Source organism: Bos grunniens, chromosome 22, assembly GCF_055505025.1.
Source record: "Bos grunniens cultivar Pamir isolate PY7600 chromosome 22, Bosgru_T2T1.0, whole genome shotgun sequence".
Classification (NCBI taxonomy): domain Eukaryota; kingdom Metazoa; phylum Chordata; class Mammalia; order Artiodactyla; family Bovidae; genus Bos; species Bos grunniens.
The window spans coordinates 1,627,909-1,646,606 of NC_141186.1; positions in this window are offsets into that span (position 1 = coordinate 1,627,909).

The window sequence follows — 18,698 nt, forward strand, 5'->3', positions numbered from 1 at the left end:
AGATCAGCTGTTATCCTTATGGGATTTCCCTTGTGTGTTATTTGTTGTTTTTCCCTTGCTGCTTTTAATATTTGTTCTTTGTGTTTGATCTTTGTTAATTTGATTAATATGTGTCTTGGGGTGTTTCGCCTTGGGTTTATCCTGTTTGGGATTCTCTGGGTTTCTTGGACTTGGGTGATTATTTCCTTCCCCAGTTTAGGGAAGTTTTCAACTATTATCTCCTCAAGTATTTTCTCATGGTCTTTCTTTTTGTCTTCTTCTTCTGGAACCCCTATGATTCGAATGTTGTAGCGTTTAATATTGTCCTGGAGGTCTCTGAGATTGTCCTCATTTCTTTTAATTTGTTTTTCTTTTATTCTCTCTGATTCATTTATTTCTACCATTCTATCTTCTAATTCACTAATCCTGTCTTCTGCCTCTGTTATTCTACTATTTGTTGCCTCCAGAGTGTTTTTAATTTCATTTATTGCATTATTCATTATATATTGACTCTTTTTTATTTCTTCTAGGTCCTTGTTAAACCTTTCTTGCATCTTCTCAATCCTTGTCTCCAAGCTATTTATCTGTGATTCCACTTTAATTTCAAGATTTTGGATCAATTTCACTATCATTATTCGGAATTCTTTATCAGGTAGATTCCCTATCTCTTCCTCTTTTGTTTGGTTTGGTGGGCATTTATCCTGTTCCTTTATCTGCTGGCTATTCCTCTGTCTCTTCATCTTGTTTAAATTGCTGAGTTTGGGGTGTCCTTTCTGTATTCTGACAGTTTGTGGAGTTCTCTTTATTGTGGCTTTTCCTCGCTGTGTGTGGGTTTGTACAGGTGGCTTGTCAAGGTTTCCTGGTTAGGGAAGCTTGTGTCAGTGTTCTGATGGGTGGAGCTGTATTTCTTCTCTTTGTTCAGTCGCGCTGTGGGGAGGGAGGGAGGGATGCTGCAAACAAATAACACTGGCGTGCGCTCGCAGTACCTCAGCCACACTGGGTCTGCCCCCGCTCACGGCGCGTGTAACCTCCCTGCCCACACTGCTCGGGCTCTAGGTTTTTCCGCCGGGAACAATCCGAGGCTGGCCCTGGGTTGCATGTACCTCCCAGGTCCAAGCCGCTCAGGTTCAGGCACTCGGGTAGTCCTCAGAGGCGCAGACTCAGTTGGGCCTGAGTTTTGTGCTCTTCCCAGGTCCGAGCAGCTCAAGTGATGAGGTGTTTGGCGAGCGCCAATGCTGCGACTTATTGCCTCCCCGCCACTCGGTTATCTGGGCGTAAAACCGGCGCACCTTCTCAGGCAGATATTAACCGTCCAGACCCCCAAGCAGTTTTAGTTAGCAAAGAAGCCTGCTTACAGTTTTATAGATAATGTCTCTCTGGGGCTGCGATTGCCCCCTTCCGGCTCTGGCTGCCTGTCACCGGAGGGGGAAGGTCTGCAGCCGGCTATCTCTGTTCAATTCTTTGCTCCGTGCGCAGGCCTGGCGGTGTCTTAAGTTGGGGCTGGCTTTTCGCGTGGTAGATATCCCACAGTCTGGTTTGCTAGCCCAAATTATTTCGCTCAGATAGTGCTCAGGGTATTCAGGCCAGATTCTTACTCTAAGCGATGCAGCCTGCGCTGCGCCTCCCTGCCCAGCCCCCGCTTGCTAATGGCGCATGCAGGCGTCTGCGCTGCTTCTCCGCTGGGGGAGTTACCGTAGGACTCGCAATCTTCGAGTTTTAATTGTTTATTTATTTTTTCTTCCTGTTATGTTGCCCTCTGTGCTTCCAAAGCTCGGCACAGATTCGGCAGTGAGAAGGTTTCCTGGTGTTTGGAAACTTCTCTCTTTTTAAGACTCCCTTCCCGGGACGGAACTCCGTCCCTCCCTCTTTTGTCTCTTTTTTTTGTCTTTTATATTTTTTCCTACCTCCTTTCGAAGAGTTGGATTGCTTTTCTGGGTGCCTGATGTCCTCTGCCGGCATTCAGAAGTTGTTTTGTGGAATTTACTCGAAGTTTAAATGCTCTTTTGATGAATTTGTGGGGGAGAAAGTGTTCTCCCTGTCCTACTCCTCCGCCATCTTGGCTCCTGTCGGATGTTGACAATTTGATCTCTGGTTCCTCTGCCTGTTCTAAACCCAGTTCATACATCTGAAAGTTCTTGGTTCATATACTGTTGAAGCCTAACTTGAAGGATTTTGAGCATTACCTTGCTAGCCTGTGAAATGAACGCAATTGTGTAGTAGTTTGAACATTCTTTGGCATTGCCCTTCTTTGGGATTGGAGTGAAAACTGACCTTTTCCAGTCCTGTGGCCACTGTTGAGTTTTCCAAATTTGATGGCATATTGAGTGCAGCACTTTCACAGCATCATCTTTTAGGATTTGAAATAGCTCAACTGGAAATCACCTCTACTAGCTTTGTTTATAGTGATGCTTCCTAAGGCCCACTTGACTTCACATTCCAGAATGTCTGGCTCTAGGTGGGTGATCACACCATTGTGATTATCTGGGCCATGAAGATCTTTTTTGTATAGTTCTTCTTTTATTTTATTTTTTAAATTTATTTATTTTAGTTGGAGGCTAATTACTTTACAATATTGTAGTGGTTTTTGCCATACATTGATATGAATCAGCCATGGGTTTACATGTGTTCCCCATCCTGAACGCCCCTCCCACCTCCCTCCCCATCCCATCTCTCTGGATCATCCCAGTGCACCAGCCCTGAGCACCCTGTCTCATACATCGAACCTGGACTGGCGATCTGTTTCATATATGATAATATACATGTTTCAATGCTATTCTCTCAGATCACCCCACCCTCGCCTTCTCCCACAGAGTCCAAAAGACAGTTTTATACATCTGTGTCTCTTTTGCTGTCTTGCATATAGGGTTATCACTGCCATCTTTCTAAATTCCATATATATGCATCAGTATACTGTATTGGTGTTTTTCTTTCTGGCTTACTTCACTCTGCCTAATAGGCTCCAATTTCATCCACCTCATTAGAACTGATTCAAATGTATTCTTTTTAATGGCTGAGTAATATTCCATAATGTATATGTACCACAGCTTTCTTATCCATTTGTCTGCTGATGGACATCTAGGTTACTTCCATGTCCTGGCTATTATAAACAGTGCTGCAATGAACACTAGGGTACATGTGTCTCTTTCAATTCTGGTTTCCTTGGTGTGTATGCCCAGCAGTGGGATTGCTGGGTCATATGGCAGTTCTATTTGCAGTTTTTAAAGGAATCTCCACACTATTCTCCATAGTGGCTGTACTAGTTTGCATTCCCACCAACAGTGTAAGAGGGTTCCCTTTTCTCCACACCCTCTCCAGCATTTATTTTTTTAGACTTTTGGATAGCAGCCATTCTGACCAGCGTGAGATGGTACCTCATTGTGGTTTTGATTTACATTTCTTTGATAATGAGTGATGTTGAACGTCTTTTCATGCGTTTGTTAGCCATCTTTATGTCTTCTTTGGAAAACTGTCTGTTTAGTTCTTTGGTGTATTTTTTGATTGAGTCATTTATTTTTCTGGAATTGAGCTTCAGGAGTTACTTGTATATTTTGAGATTAATTCTTTGTCAATTGCTTCATTTGCTATTATTTTCTCCCATTCTGAAGGCTGTCTTTTCACCTTGCTTATAATTTCCTTTGTTGTGCAGAAGCTTTAAATTTTAATTAGGTCCCATTTGTTTATTTTTGCTTTTATTTCTGATATTCTTTGAGTTGGGTCATAGAGGATCCTGCTTTGATTTATGTTCTGTGTATTCTTGCCACTTCCTCTTAACACCTTCTGCTTCTGTTAGGTCCATACCATTTCTGTCCTTTATTGTGCCCATCTTTGCATGAAATGTTCCCTTGGTATCTCTAATTTTCTTGAAGAGATCTCTAGTCTTTCCCATTTTATTGTTTTCCTCTATTTATTTGCATTGTTCATTTAAGAAGGCTTTCTTATCTCTCCTTGCTGTTCTTTGGAACTCTGCATTCAAATGGGTATATCTTTCCTTTTCTCCTTTGCCTTTTGTTTCTCTTATTTTTCTCAGCTAAGGCCTCCTTAGAGAACCATTTTGCCATTTTGCATTTCTGCTTGCTATTAAAATATTGCTTTTTGGCTCAGATCCACCTGTCTACACTCTCCTTTTGTGATTTTTGGGGACTTGTGCAAATTGTTTCTTCTTTTCCAGTTGGTCTTCCTGGGTTCTGCCCCTGTGGCACTAGAAGGGGATCTGGGAGGCAGAAGGTGGGTAGAGGGGACTCCCTGGGGTGGCTAGTGGGGGATATAATTGTGATGACATGTTCTCCAGGAAATGGAGGTTCACCTTTCTCCAGCTTTCCCCGAAGCAGCCTCACTTCTGTCCCCTGAGATCTCAGCCTCTGACCTGGACAGGGTGCCAGCCTTGCCCAAGTGGTGTCAACCTCTAAGGGCCATCTTGGCAGGGCTGACAGGACACAAGTCAGGCTGAGGTTTCAACCTTGGCTGCTACCTGAAACCCAGGGAGCTTTGAAAAGTCCCTGTGCCCATACCACTGGGACCCAGAACCTGACTCAGGGATGAGTGCTCTGCCAGTGAGGACCCTGCAGCCCCCAGACCCAGCCCTCTGCAGCCCAGGATGAGACCACCAGCTGGGGCGGTCACTCATGATCCAAGTCAGTGCTGTGTGAGCGCAATCAAAGGCCCTGTGGGCAGTTTCCCTGGGCCTGTTCTGTGCCCATGGATTCCCGCTTGGCTATACCTGTGGGTGAAGAAACCCAGGTTGAAAAGGTGAAAGTTCGTTTCAGGGTCAGCCAATATCACCACACCAGGAGCTTCCAGAAGTATCCATCCCAGCCACCCTTCTGGAAGACGTCAATCTCAGTGGGCCGTGCAGAGGGACATTTGCTTACACCAGGCCAGGCCTCCTGGATACAAAATGGCAGGATCTCTGCCACACTGTGCTGGCTCCAAGCAAGATGCAAGTTGTTTTTGGAAAAGAAACGTGTCCCTCAAGCATCCAGGCTGAAAAGACAGCGCCAGGCAGGCACTCTGACCCCGGCTGCAGCTCCATGCCACTGGAAGCCTGGCCTTCATCTCCACTCACGGCCCTCCCCAGTCACCCAAACTCTTTCAAATGATGTACTGATAAAGGTGGTCCTGACTGCCTTGTGAATTATTATTTGTGTGAAGATTTGCAGTTTAAAAGCATTTACACATCCACTTTCTATGTGATCCTTTCTCTTGGTCCTCTTCCTTCCCTCTGGCTGTCAGAAAACTGAGCGAGCATGTGACTGACTCTCCCAGGGTTGGATCTGAACCCAGTCTTCTGATCAAACCACTAAGCTTTCAGATGCTCTTGGGTTAATCATAGTTTCTTGCATGCCCTTTAGTTTATTTTCTTTCCATTGAAACTTTAGTTATTTGAATGGACAGAAAAGGCAAATCAAATGTCTGCTGCCTCCATGTTAGATACAAGATAGATACTTGGTGTAAGATGTATTCCTCCTGCCCAGTCTGGACCAGATATATTTCTTAATATAATTAACAATATGAGGTTAAAACAGAGAGCATTCAAGTTTGAGAGTAAATGTAAGAGGTGAGGGCTTGAGTTTGGCTCTGTAAGATGAGAAAACATAGACAGGTGATAACATGGAACACATGTGGGGAGATAAAAATTCAGTAGTCACACCATGGCGTGGAGTGGAAGGGACTCTGGCATCTGTATCTCTATACTCCATAATCATAGCGACCATAAGTTACCCTCTACCGTGCCTCCAAGCTCCAACAGATAAAGCTAACCTAAGCAAAACCAATGTACTATCTTTTCTACTGTAGCTTCAAGGTACGTTCTCTGATAGCAGCCTTCAGCCCGCCCAGTCAGATGGCTGGTCTAGAATCCTCCCTTTTGGGAAATTTGGAACTGTTATTGATCAAGCAGGAATACTTGTAAACAGACACTGAAGCTGGAATTTGAAACAGGCACTTGGAGAATGCTGGTGAAGGGCCTTAAACTTTCAGAGGGATGTGGTGGGGGCTGTGCTTTAGAAGGACTAAAGTTATAGCAGGGAAGGTTTGGGGTGTGATGGAGAATGAAATCACTTGAAGGTGTAAAAAATTTTCTAGAAGAATCTTGGAAGTTAGAGTATTAACAAGCATGGGAAATTAAGTACAGGTAAGAGTGGCCTGTCATGGTCACACAGAGAAGGCCACTGGTTACCTGTGCTGGTAACGAAGGCATTCAGTTTTTTCTTTAAGAAAAAGTCATGTTAATCCACTCTCTACAATGGCAACAACATGCAAAGAGTCTTTTTTTTTTTTTTTTTCTCTTTTTTTTTTATTTTATTTTTTAACTTTCATTTTTATAAGGATTTCCTTTTAGACTTTAAAGGGGCATTTTTCATGGTAATGGGACCCTTTATGTCTTCTTAAGCAGGATGATGGTAGCAACAATAGCTCTTGCTTCAGAAAAACTGTAAATCCATTGCTTAGGTTACAACTGAGTGTTCCTAAGTTTTGAACTTCTTGCCCAAATTTAAGACCAAATCCTTCTTTGAATACAATGATAGGGTGCTATTTCTTTTTCAAGGTTAAGACCGAGAGAACCCTATCCAAATACAGTGAGAGTTGATTTCTATTAAACATACAGTGTGCTTTTTCTTTTTATTTCTTTTATTATTCTTTTTTTAAATTTTACTTTACAATATTGTATTAGTTAAATGTGCATCATCATGTGCCTCCTGACCTGCAGAGAAACATGTAGCTTATGTGAGGGGAGCGGATGCAGAGTGGAGACTGTTGGAGAGATACACCATAGAGAGAAGCTGGAATCCCTAGGCTCACTGGTGATTAGCTGTGCTGCTGTCACTCAGAGAGTTTAAAAATATAGATTCACAGAGATCTTGGCTCAGTCAGTCCCTGTTGGATTCTCAGAATCTGTGTTATAAAAGCTTTGTGGGCAGCTCTGGTGTGCAGACCTTCTAGAGGAGGGTCACCCAGCCACCCAGAATCCCATGGTGACAAAATCCTGCTGAAGAAGCCGGCTCAAAGACTTCTTGAGTTTGTTGATCAAGAAACTGAAACTCTGCTTTCCTACATTTCTTAAGGTCTGTTGAAACCATTTGTTAGTCCAGAATCAAACCTAGCTTTCTTCCTAGGCAAAATTCTGCTTTTTATTCATGTATGCATTCATTCAGCAAATATTTATTTAATGAGGTTTTTTTTTTAAAGATACCCTAGCAACTAAGACACACTGATCATGTTTTTCATGGAGTTTACATTCTACTGGGAGATAATCAGAGAGAGAAAGAGAAAAGAAATGACCTAAAGGAGATATACAACTCAATGAGGATTTATTTTCAAGGGAAACATTTACAGAAGCATGTGTTAGTGCAGTATCTCAGTTGGGATAGCCCAGCTCTCACCATCTGAACCTGTAGGGATGAAGGGAGAGCGTGGTTACTTCAATTCAGAAAGAAGCAGATTCTGTACAGCTGCTCATTTTCAAAGGAACAGTGATCTTAGGTAGAGGGACAGAGCCAGATACAAACTGGGAAGGATGTGTATGTGTAGCTAGAACATATGAAGAACTCATATAACTAAATAAGAAGAAAACAAATAACAATAAAATGGGCAAAACATGCAGCTAGTAAGTATATGAAAAGATGCTCAACATCATTACTCATCAGATAAATGCAAATTAAAATCACTGTTTGCCCACTAGAATGGCTAATATTAAAATAAACATCTGACAATGCAACCAACAGTGAGGGTGTGGAGCACCTGCCACTGGGTTGGTGGGAATACAGACACGGCATAACCACACAGAAAGCAGTTTGTCAATTTCTTAGAGGATTAAACATACATTTACCAAAAGACTCAGAAAACAGTCTTTACCACCCACATCTCCAAAATGAAAACTATGTCCACATAAAGACTTAACTTTAATCTTCATAGCAGCTTTATTTATAATAGCCCTAAACTGAACACAACCCAAATGTCTACCAAGAGGTGAATAAATAAATACAATTTAGTACTAATCAGAAATAAAAATGGGGGAAAAAACTGTTAATACACACAATTCTATGAAGGAATTTCAAAAATATTTCCTGAGCAGAAGAAACCAGACATAAATAAAGTCCTAATCCACAGGACAAGATCCTGAAAAGAGGTTATGTGGACAGAGAAGAGAATGAGCCCAATATTAGCTCTAGAGTCGAGAGTCTGCCAGTGCTTGCTTTCAAATCAAGGAGAAAAGGATCCGAAAAAGGAGTCTGAGAGGGAACACCCAGAGGAATAGGAGGAAACCAGGGTCTGTGGGCATTTCGAGGAGGAGGCAGTGTCATCTGCATACACTGCTGCTGAGCCAGCACGGGGACAGACAACACCAAGTGGGTGCGCTGGTGACCTGGCAAAAGCTGCTGCGGTGGGGACACAGGAAAAAGAGGAAGTGGAAATAGTTCTCACGGCTGTAAGCGAGGCGTTTGCTTTGAAGGACTGCAGAAAATGAAGCAGAAGCTGATGTGGAATCAAGAGAGGTGAACTTTATTACTTGTCCATGTTTTCTTTGTTTGTTCATTTTAGGATTGGAGACACCATTCTGTAGATTGGGGTGATCTGGTATAGACAGAGAAAAGGAAGCAGATGACTCAGGAGAGAATAATTGCAGAAGAAAATGGATGAGAATTGCAACAATTTGAGGTTATTGAAAAATATATATATTTCCCTTTGATTTATTAATTGCCAACTACTTACTTGTAATTAAAAGTATTGCACCAAGAATCCCTTCATCTCTCATCTACCACAAAATTGGAATCCCAGGTCTGCTTGGGGTATTTGTTCTATAAACACGATTTTAATTTTACTTGTTGAGACAGTCATAGTTTATATTCTGGTATACATATATATTGGAGAAGGCAATGGCACCCCACTCCAGTACTCTTGCCTGGAAAATCCCATGGATGGAGGAGTCTGGTGGGCTGCGGTCCATGGGGTTGCTAAGAGTTAGAGATGACTGAGAGACTTCACTTTCACTTTTCACTTTCACTTTTCACTTTCACTTTCACCTTCACTGGAGAAGGAAATGGCAACCCATTCCAGTGTTCTTGCCTGGAGAATCCCAGGGATGGAGGAGCCTGGTAGGCTGTGGTCCATGGGGTCGCTAAGGGTTGGACACGACTGAGCGACTGAACTGAACTGAGTGACTTCACTTTCACTTTTCACTTTCATGCATTGGAGAAGGAAATGGCAACCCACTCCAGTGTTCTTGCCTGGAGAATCCCAGGGACGGGGGAGCCTGGTGGACTGCGGTCTTTGGGGTCGCACAGAGTCGGACACGACTGAAGTGACTTAGCAGCAGCAGCAGCAGCAACATATATATGGTATATACATATATGACATACATGACTATTATATGAGTGCCAGACACCAAATAACAGATCCTCTCAAAATTAAAATGTCTTCATCTATAAAGGTAATGACTTTCCAGGCCACTAGAACGTTTTGGTGTTCTATAAGGGACTTTGAATATTGCATGAAGAAACATCAAACTGTCATCATATTTTACTTGGGAACAAGTAAGAGCAAGAGAGTCACAAAATTAATTAAATGAGAGAGCTCTTGGAGAATTAACAAGCAACAGAGAAGAAAATTAGCAGAGAAGTAAGCAGCAAATGCTTTTCTCAAGGCAAAGGGGAGATAATCACACAAAGATAAGGGTTATTAAAACTAGGAGACTGTCATGCTCATGCATACAAGAATATTAGCAATTATCATTTGTACAGTATTTTATGCAATGGTCAAAATGCAACAAAGTTGGAAATTAATAATTAAACATTAAAAATAGGAAAAGCAAGCAAAAACAAATTTAAATACAAACTAGAGTAAACATATGGTCCACAAAAGGATAATAAACTTATAAAGGCTGTAGCAAATAAAAGAAATGGAATCAACAATTTTTAATGAATACAAAATATGAAGTTGTTCATTAAAAAATAAATACAAATAGACATCAAAATACAAAAAAATAGTAGTAAAATTATGACAAAATGAAAAATAAAATGAACAACTGTTTAAAAAAATCTTCATTGTGGACATGAGTAGACAGAAAAAGCATTCTTGTCTCCTACTAATAAAAGTCTAACTTTGTGTGACTTTTCAGTAGGACTAATTGCTAAATATCAATCAAAAGCTTTAAAATGCACTTAAAAATTGACTCAATAATTCAACTTACAGAATTTTCCTAGACACATAATTAGAGAAATTCATAATGATTTTATGTACAGGGTATTTGATACAGGAAAAAAGAGGAATAATTATTCTAAACATTTAAAACAATGGCATCAGTTATACAAACTATTTTTTATTAATATAGCACAATTCTACAGGTCACTGTAAAATTATACTGTAGTAAAATATTCATGATATATTATGAAGTAAAAGCAGGTGTTCCATAAAGGATTATTTGCAAAATTACCTTAGTTTTTTGTATTCTGCCTATGCTTAGAATAAAAATCAAAAGGGCATGCAACTAAAGGTGAATAATTGTTATCTCAGAATAGCAGAATAGTTATTTTTAGTTGATTGTGCTTTTAATACTTTTCTGTAATGTGTGGTACTCATATAAAATGCTACTTTAAAATAAATGAATCTGTATATCTAATTTAAAATCAATTTTAAAACTCAATATTGAGTTAAGGAGGAAAAATAAAAACTCAACAATATACATTTAGAAAACAACAAGAAAATCACATATGCTATGCTATGCTAAGTCACTTCAGTCATGTCCAACTCTGTGCGACCCCATAGACGGTGGCCCACCAGGCTCCCCCGTCCCTGGGATTCTCCAGGCAAGAACACTGGAGTGGGTTGCCATTTCCTTCCCCAAAGCATGAAAGTGAAAAGTGAAAGTGAAGTCGCTCAGTCGTGTCCAACTCCTAGCGACCCCATGGACTGCAGCCTACCAGGCTCCTCCGTCCATGGGATTTTCCAGGCAAGAGTACTGGAGTGGGGTGCCATTGCCTTCTCCAGAAAATCACATACTTTAGGCTAAATTTTACTGTAACCATAGTTGTTTTCATTATTCCAAATAAAGATAAAATAAATAAAATAATCAGTAAAAGAGTGGCAACAAAGAAGTTTTCTTAAGAGAACAGGAATAATAAACAGGAGCAAGGACCCTAAACTAGAAATAATTTAAAAATATATAATTAACAAAAAGCTATTTTATTTTTTAAAAATTTATTTTTATACATTTAAGGTTATTTTCCATTTACAGTTGTTACAAAATATGGGCTATATTTCCCAAGTTGTACAGTGCATCCTTGAGCCTGTCTTACACCTGATATTTGTCCCTCCCACTTCCCCACCCATATAGTGTCCCTCCTCCCCCATCATTGGTAATCAATAGTTTGTTCTCTATGTCTGTTCTTTTTTGTTGTATTCACTAGTTTGTGTATTTTCTAGGTTCCACATAGAAGTGATATCATATAGTACTTGTCTTTCTCATCTGATATTTCACTTTGCATAATGTCCTTAGTTACATCCATGTTGCTGCAAATGGTAAAACTTCTTTTTCATGGCTGAATAATATCCCATCACATCTTTTTGATTCATTCATCCATTGATGGATACTTAGATTTTTTCCATGTCTTCAGCTGTTGTAAATAATGCTTCTATGAACACTGAGGCACACGTATCTTTTTCAATTAGTGTTCTTGTTTTTTGCAGATATATACCTAAAAGTGGAACAGGAGAGTCATATGGCAGTTGTAGTTTTAGTTTTTTGAGAAACTCCTAATACTGTTTTCCACAGTGCCTGCATCAAGAAAAAACTATTTTAGAAGATAATAGGAATATATAAATTTGAGACAAATTTATTCAATGAGAAAGAATAAAAGTATATAAATGAATAGATAAAAGTATATAAATTATAAAACAATATACAATATGATCAAAATTATAATACACATTGTATATTATATTAAATATATATTATAATATATATTATATATATAATTATATATATATTATATAACATAGTAAATTATATAATATATATATATAATTACAATAGTATAATTATTTCTATTATGGTTATTACCAACTATGTGCTGTGCTGTGCTTAGTCGCTCAGTCATGTCTGACTTTTGTGATCCCATGAATTGTAACCCTCCAGGTCCCTCTGTCTAAGGAAAGATATAAGCATCTGAATGCAGAGCTCCAAAGAATAGCAAGAAGAGATAAGAAAGCCTTCCTCAGTGATCAATGCAAAGAAATAGAGGAAAACAACACAATGGGAAAGACTAGAGATCTCTTCAAGAAAATTAGAGATACCAAGGGAACATTTCATGCAAAGATGGGCTTGATAAAGGACAGAAATGGTACAGACCTAACAGAAGCAGAAGATATCAAGAAGAGGTGGCAAGAATACACAGAAGAACTGTACAAAAAAGATCTTCACGACCCAGATAATCACAACGGTGTGATCACTGACCTAGAGCCAGACATCCTGGAATGTGAAGTCAAGTGGGCCTTAGGAAGCATCACTATGAACAAAGCTAGTGGAGGTGATGGAATTCCAGTTGAGCTATTTCAAATCCTGAAAGATGATGCTGTGAAAGTGCTGCACTCAATATGCCAGCAAATTTGGAAAACTCAGCAGTGGCCACAGGACTGGAAAAGGTCAGTTTTCATTCCAATCCCAAAGAAAGGCAATGCCAAAGAATGCTCAAACTATCGCACAATTGCACTCATCTTACACGCTAGTAAAGTAATGCTCAAAATTCTCCAAGCCAGGCATCAGCAATACGTAAACCATGAACTTCCTGATGTTCAAGCTGGTTTTAGAAAAGGCAGAGGAACCAGAGATCAAATTGCCAACATCCACTGGATCATCGAAAAAGCAAGACAGTTCCAGAAAAGCATCTATTTCTGCTTTTTTGACTATGCCAAAGCCTTTGACTGTGTGGATCACAGTAAACTGTGGGAAATTCTGAAAAAGATGAGAATACCAAACCACCTGACCTGCCTCTTGAGAAATCTGTACGCAGGTCAGGAAGCAACAGTTAGAACTGGACATGGAACAACAGACTGATTCCAAATAGGAAAAGGAGTACGTCAAGGCTGTATATTGTCACCCTACATATTTAACTTATGCAGAGTACATCATAAGAAATGCTGGGCTGCAGGAAGCACAACCTGGAATCAAGATTGCTGGGAGAAATATCAATAACCTCAGATATGCAGATGACACCACCCTTATGGCAGAAAGTGAAGAGGAACTCAAAAGCCTCTTGATGAAAGTGAAAGAGGAGAGTGAAAAAGTTGGCTTAAAGCTCAACATTCAGAAAATGAAGATCATGGCATCCGGTCCCATCACTTCATGGGAAATAGATGGGGAAACAGGGGAAACAGTGTCAGACTTTATTTTTTTGGGCTCCAAAATCACTGCAGATGGTGACTGCAGCCATGAAATTAAAAGATGCTTACTCCTTGAAAGGAAAGTTATGTCCAACCTAGATAGCATATTCAAAAGCAGAGATATTACTTTGCCAACAAAGGTCCATCTAGTCAAAGCTATGGTTTTTCCTATGGTCATGTATGGATGTGAGAGTTGGACTGTGAAGAAGGCTGAGCACCGAAGAATTGATGCTTTTGAACTGTGGTGTTGGAGAAGACTCTTGAGAGTCCCTTGGACTGCAAGGAGATCCAACCAGTCCACTCTGAAGGAGATCAGCCCTGGGATTTCTTTGGAAGGAATGATGCTAAAGCTGAAACTCCAGTACTCTGGCCACCTCATGCGAAGAGTTGACTCATTGGAAAAGACTCTGATGCTGGGAGGGATTGGGGGCAGGAGGAGAAGGGGAGGACAGAGGATGAGATCTCTGGATGGCATCACTGACTCGATGGACGTGAGTCTGAGTGAACTCCAGGAGTTGGTGATGGACAGGGAGGCCTGGTGTGCTGTGATTCATGGGGTCGCCAAGAGTCAGACACAACTGAGCGACTGAACTGAACTGAACTGAACTGAATTTACCCACAGAGAGAGAGGGAGAGAGGGAGAACACTTATTCTGTGTCAAATAAGAATTAAGCACTCTACTTTCAGAGCCTTATAGCTCACAATGATTGTGATAAGACAAGAGTATCTCTGTTTCAAAAATGAACGAACACATAGTTCCCTGCTCGAGTGCAGACAGTCACTGAACACAAGCTGATTTGAATCCAGGGCCAGCCAATTTGAAGGCCGTGGCATTAATCATTGCCACTTGCAGGAAGAGTTTCAGTGCAGAACGCATCTAAATGAAAGCTCTAGCCTGCAATCTGAAGAAAGCCCCCACCCCACAATTCCGCACACACACTGAATACAGTGAATACATAAGTCTGCAGGGACACCTCCTGTGCTTTGTGCAGTAGGCACTGCAGGGCACCATGAAGAGGACCACTAATCGGGATAGAACTCCAAAAGCAGTGTGCACTCTATGTCAATAAATTAGAACACCATTTACAACAACTGACCCAGCGCATATTCATTACTAGCTGGCTTCTGGCAGAGAAAGATAATTCAATAAGGTTTTATTTTTTCTAAGAGCCCACATTATAAATTATTTTAAAGCAGCTGCCAGGCAGTAGGTTCAATACATCTTTAATTCAAAGGGCGGGTATAACTTTCTTTGTATTCCGTGTAAATAAACGAAATACAATTTCCCAGTTCTTCATGGAAAACGACTTTTCCCTGCTTCCTTGAAACCAGCAGACAATTGACAGCACCACTTAGAGCCACTTGGTGCCTTAGCAAGAGCCAAGATTTAAAGGCCAGTTCACACGCGCTCTCTTTCTGCCCAAGGAGGGCAGAAAGGTGCACCACTCTGTTCTGTTCGTCCTCAAAAACGTGTTTACACAGAGAACTGTGTGCAACGAGAGAGGTCACTCCGTCGTTTGGCCTCTTCCTCTGTTTGGTAATGGGAGGCAGCAGGGGCCCAGGTTCTCACGAGCAGCAGCAGCAGGGTAATCCTCACTGGGGCTGCACAGACTGACTAAAAGCAGATGAGGCACCAGCATCCCCACGCAGCCCTGCTAGCCGTCCTCAGCGCATGGGCAATGGCGTTTCCTGCGCCAAGACAGCAGTGAGGCAAAATAGGCATCTTTCTTTCAACACGTTAACAAAAGTGCAGGATTTGATGGGGCAGCTGAGAGTCAAGGTCATTCACTTTTGAAAAAGTGGCTTTTTAAAGGTGAATTCGAACATCTGGAAATATCTTTTAAAATAAATCACTTCTGAACCGAAGCACTAAATGGCGATTTTTTGGCAACTGTTGTATCAGGGTTTCTGAGAAATGAACTCCTGGCAAACGATGAGTTTAATGCTCCCCTTATGAGATCAGCACATAATTCTCTGTATTCTTAGCCTGATTGTTCTTGAATGGTTTCAGGAGTTCTGCCTGGCAGGAAATGAGTTTAGGGTGAAGTGGAGACACAGGCCGTGCAGCTTCTCAGAGCAGACGTGTCAGTCGATACTCATGTGTTTATCTACATGGAGTCATAAAGCTTTACAGGAAATTGTTTTCACATACGTGGTTAAGAATCTCATTCCCACAAAACCACAGACCAAATCTGTGAAAAATCATATCTGATGAGAGTAGAGAAACTCTACAAAGTGAAACAGGAAAACACTAAAACAGAATTGAACACACACTTTTTTTTTTTTTTTTTGGAAAAAAAAATAGAATAATTGTGTCAAGACCTCACAGGATGGAAACCTCTTCTTTGCAAGAAAAAAAATGCTTCCTGTTTTGAACTTTCATTATGTTCCTTGCACTTTCATTACGTTTCTGTGTATATACAAAGTGTGATTTTTAGTCTTTCTGTATATTTATAGTAGAAGGCACAATTTCTGCGTGTGTGTAAAGAGGAAAAACAATGAGAAATAAACTGATAGTTATAATTATACTAATAGTGATAATAAAATATATTAAAATGAACGAGGACCCTCTGAGAGATACTGAAGCACACTTTATTAAGTTTATTTGTTTACCTTTTATTTTGTGTATGTATATTATTTTATTAATAGCTCTTTAGAAGGCCTTAGAGAATTCTTTAGACTAACATGTATTCTGGGACTTCCTCTGATCAACAAGAATTATAGGCGTTTTCCTATCTGTGTAGGGGCTTTTCTCCAGGGATTCATGCTGTTGTTTCGGTGGCCTCACTTTGAATTGGAAAGAAAATATTTAGAGATGGATAAGAGCTGACTTTTTTTAGGAAGAAGGAAACATTTCCCCAAACTTGGCAATAGCTATTAGGCACGTGTAAGGAAGTGAAATAATCTTTTACTACGTATGCATCCCTGTAAGAGACAAAATGACAGTCTGTTCACAGTAAAAAGTGGCAGGTGGGACCCATCACCTCCAAAGAACCACCTCCTGCTTTAAACCAAAAACCATGAAAACTGAGTCAAAAATCTATTTTAATACATAAGAGAAAAAAATGATTTTGATATGGTCTCTTTCACACTCAGGTGAATGTGTTAGCTTATTTTATGGTTCTCAAACTTCAATGTGCATCAGAATCACCTGGAAGGTTTGGTAAAACAGGGATCCTTGGGCCCCGTTCTTAGAGTTCTGATTCAGTAGCTGTGGGGTGGGGCCTAAATCTGCACTTCTAACAAACTCCCAGGGCATCCTGAAGGGGCTTATCTCTGAAAGGTAATGGAATAAATTATTGGTGGTCATGTTGTTATCTGTTTTGCTTGGGTTGATTGATTTCCTCTCTCTCTAGTTACCATCTACTTCTTTGAAAATCTACGTCAATAAAAACATTAACTAGCTTTTATTGAATGCTGAAATGAAGGATATCTAAGTTACTTGGAATGAATATTAAATTTAGCCAAGACAGAACCATGCATGCATGCTCATTCATGTCCGACACTTTGCGATCCTGGGAGCTGTAGCCTGCCAGGCTCCTCTGTCCATGGATTTTCTAGGCAAGAATACTGGAAAGAAAGTGAAGTCGCTCAGTCGTGTCCGACTCTTTGCGACCCCATGGACTGTAGCCTACCAGGTTCCTCTGTTGATGGGATTTTCCGGGCAAGAATACTGGAGTGGGTTGCCATTTCCTTCTCCAGGAGATCTTCCTGACCCAGGGATTGAACCCAGGTTTCCTGCATTGTAGGCAGATGCTTTACCATCTGAGCCACCAGGGAAGTGGATTGCTATTTCCTCCTCCAGGGATCTTCCTGACCCAGGGATTGAACCCACGTCTCCTGTGTCTCCTGCATTGGCTGGTGGATTCTTTACCACTATGCCACCTGGGAAGCCCTGCCAAGACAGATGGATAATCACAATAAATTTATAATGCTCAGTTCAAGATTAAAAAATCTTGGAGGGAAAAAGCATTTTCTTGGCCATTGCACAGTCTTCTCATTCTGTCACATCCTGCATCAACCCACCAGCAAGGCCTGTTGGCCCTGCTTCCAATATGCCCAGAATCTGCCCCCTTTTCAGCATTCCACCTTTGCCAAGCCCACTTACAATGTTCAAAGAGAGACTCACAAACTTACATCTAAATATTTTAAAGTTATAAATAAAATTAACAAGCCATTAAACTTAAGTTTTCTTTCTGGAGCAATACATCTTCCCAATGATATGGAAGGCCAGAGTTCATAGAAGTGCAAGGCTCCTTGAATCTATGCGATAGACTGTCATTGGGTAAGCCTGGGCTGGCCAGCTTCCCTTCCAGCCTTGGTCCCACATGCACACATGGGGATACATGGACACACACGAACTCCGTCCACATACTCTCCAAACAGCTGCCCCAGTCACCAGCAGGCTCCAAGCGTGCAGGCCATCTGCGTGTTCTTCTTGTGTTGTGGTTGTTGCTACAGAGAAGTTTGTTTCTTTCATCTTATTTCACATGTTCAGTTTGCTATTGTTGTTGTTGTTCAGTCGCTCAATAATGTCCAACTCTTTGTCACTCCATGGATGGCAGTATGCCAGGCTTCCATGTCCTTCACCATCTCCTGGAGCTTGCTCAAACTCATGTCCATTGAGTTGGTGATGCCATCCAACCATCTCATCCTCTGTCATCCCCTTCTCCTCCTCCCTTCAATCTTTCCCAGCATCAGGTTCTTTTCCAATGAATCAGTTCTTCACATCAGGTGGCCAAAGTATTGGAGCTTCAACATCAGCATCAGTCCCTCCAATGAATATTCAGGATTGATTTCCTTTAGAATTGAATGGTTGGATATTCTTGCAGTCCAAGGGACTCTCAAGAGTCTTATCCAACACCACAGCTGAAAAGCATCAATTCTTTGGTGTTCAGCCTTCTTTATGGTCCAACTCTCACATCCATGCATGACTACTGGAAACATGACATCACATCCATACATGACTATTAACAGGAAGAAGTCCTGTAAGATATTTGATGCAGGTGAGGTGAGGGGTTCAAGGGCACAGAGAAACTCAAGTCTACACCCCCTGCAGGACTTCCTGTCTCTTCTCAGGGACCCATGTTCTTGCCATGGCCAGCCTCTAAACTGGGATCCTACCTCTTCTGTCTCTCACCTTATTTTATGGGCTTATTTTAGGAAAAGAGCAATGCTCTGAATTTATGACATGTTTATATCTCTCCTAAAATCTTCAAATTTGGGCTGGGGGGAAAGAGGTGGTCATGTTACTTTCATATCTCTTCCACACAAACATGTTAAATAATGAATGTTTGTAGTCAGGTATTGGAGATGAAACCATTAAACAGCAATACCTTCAAACT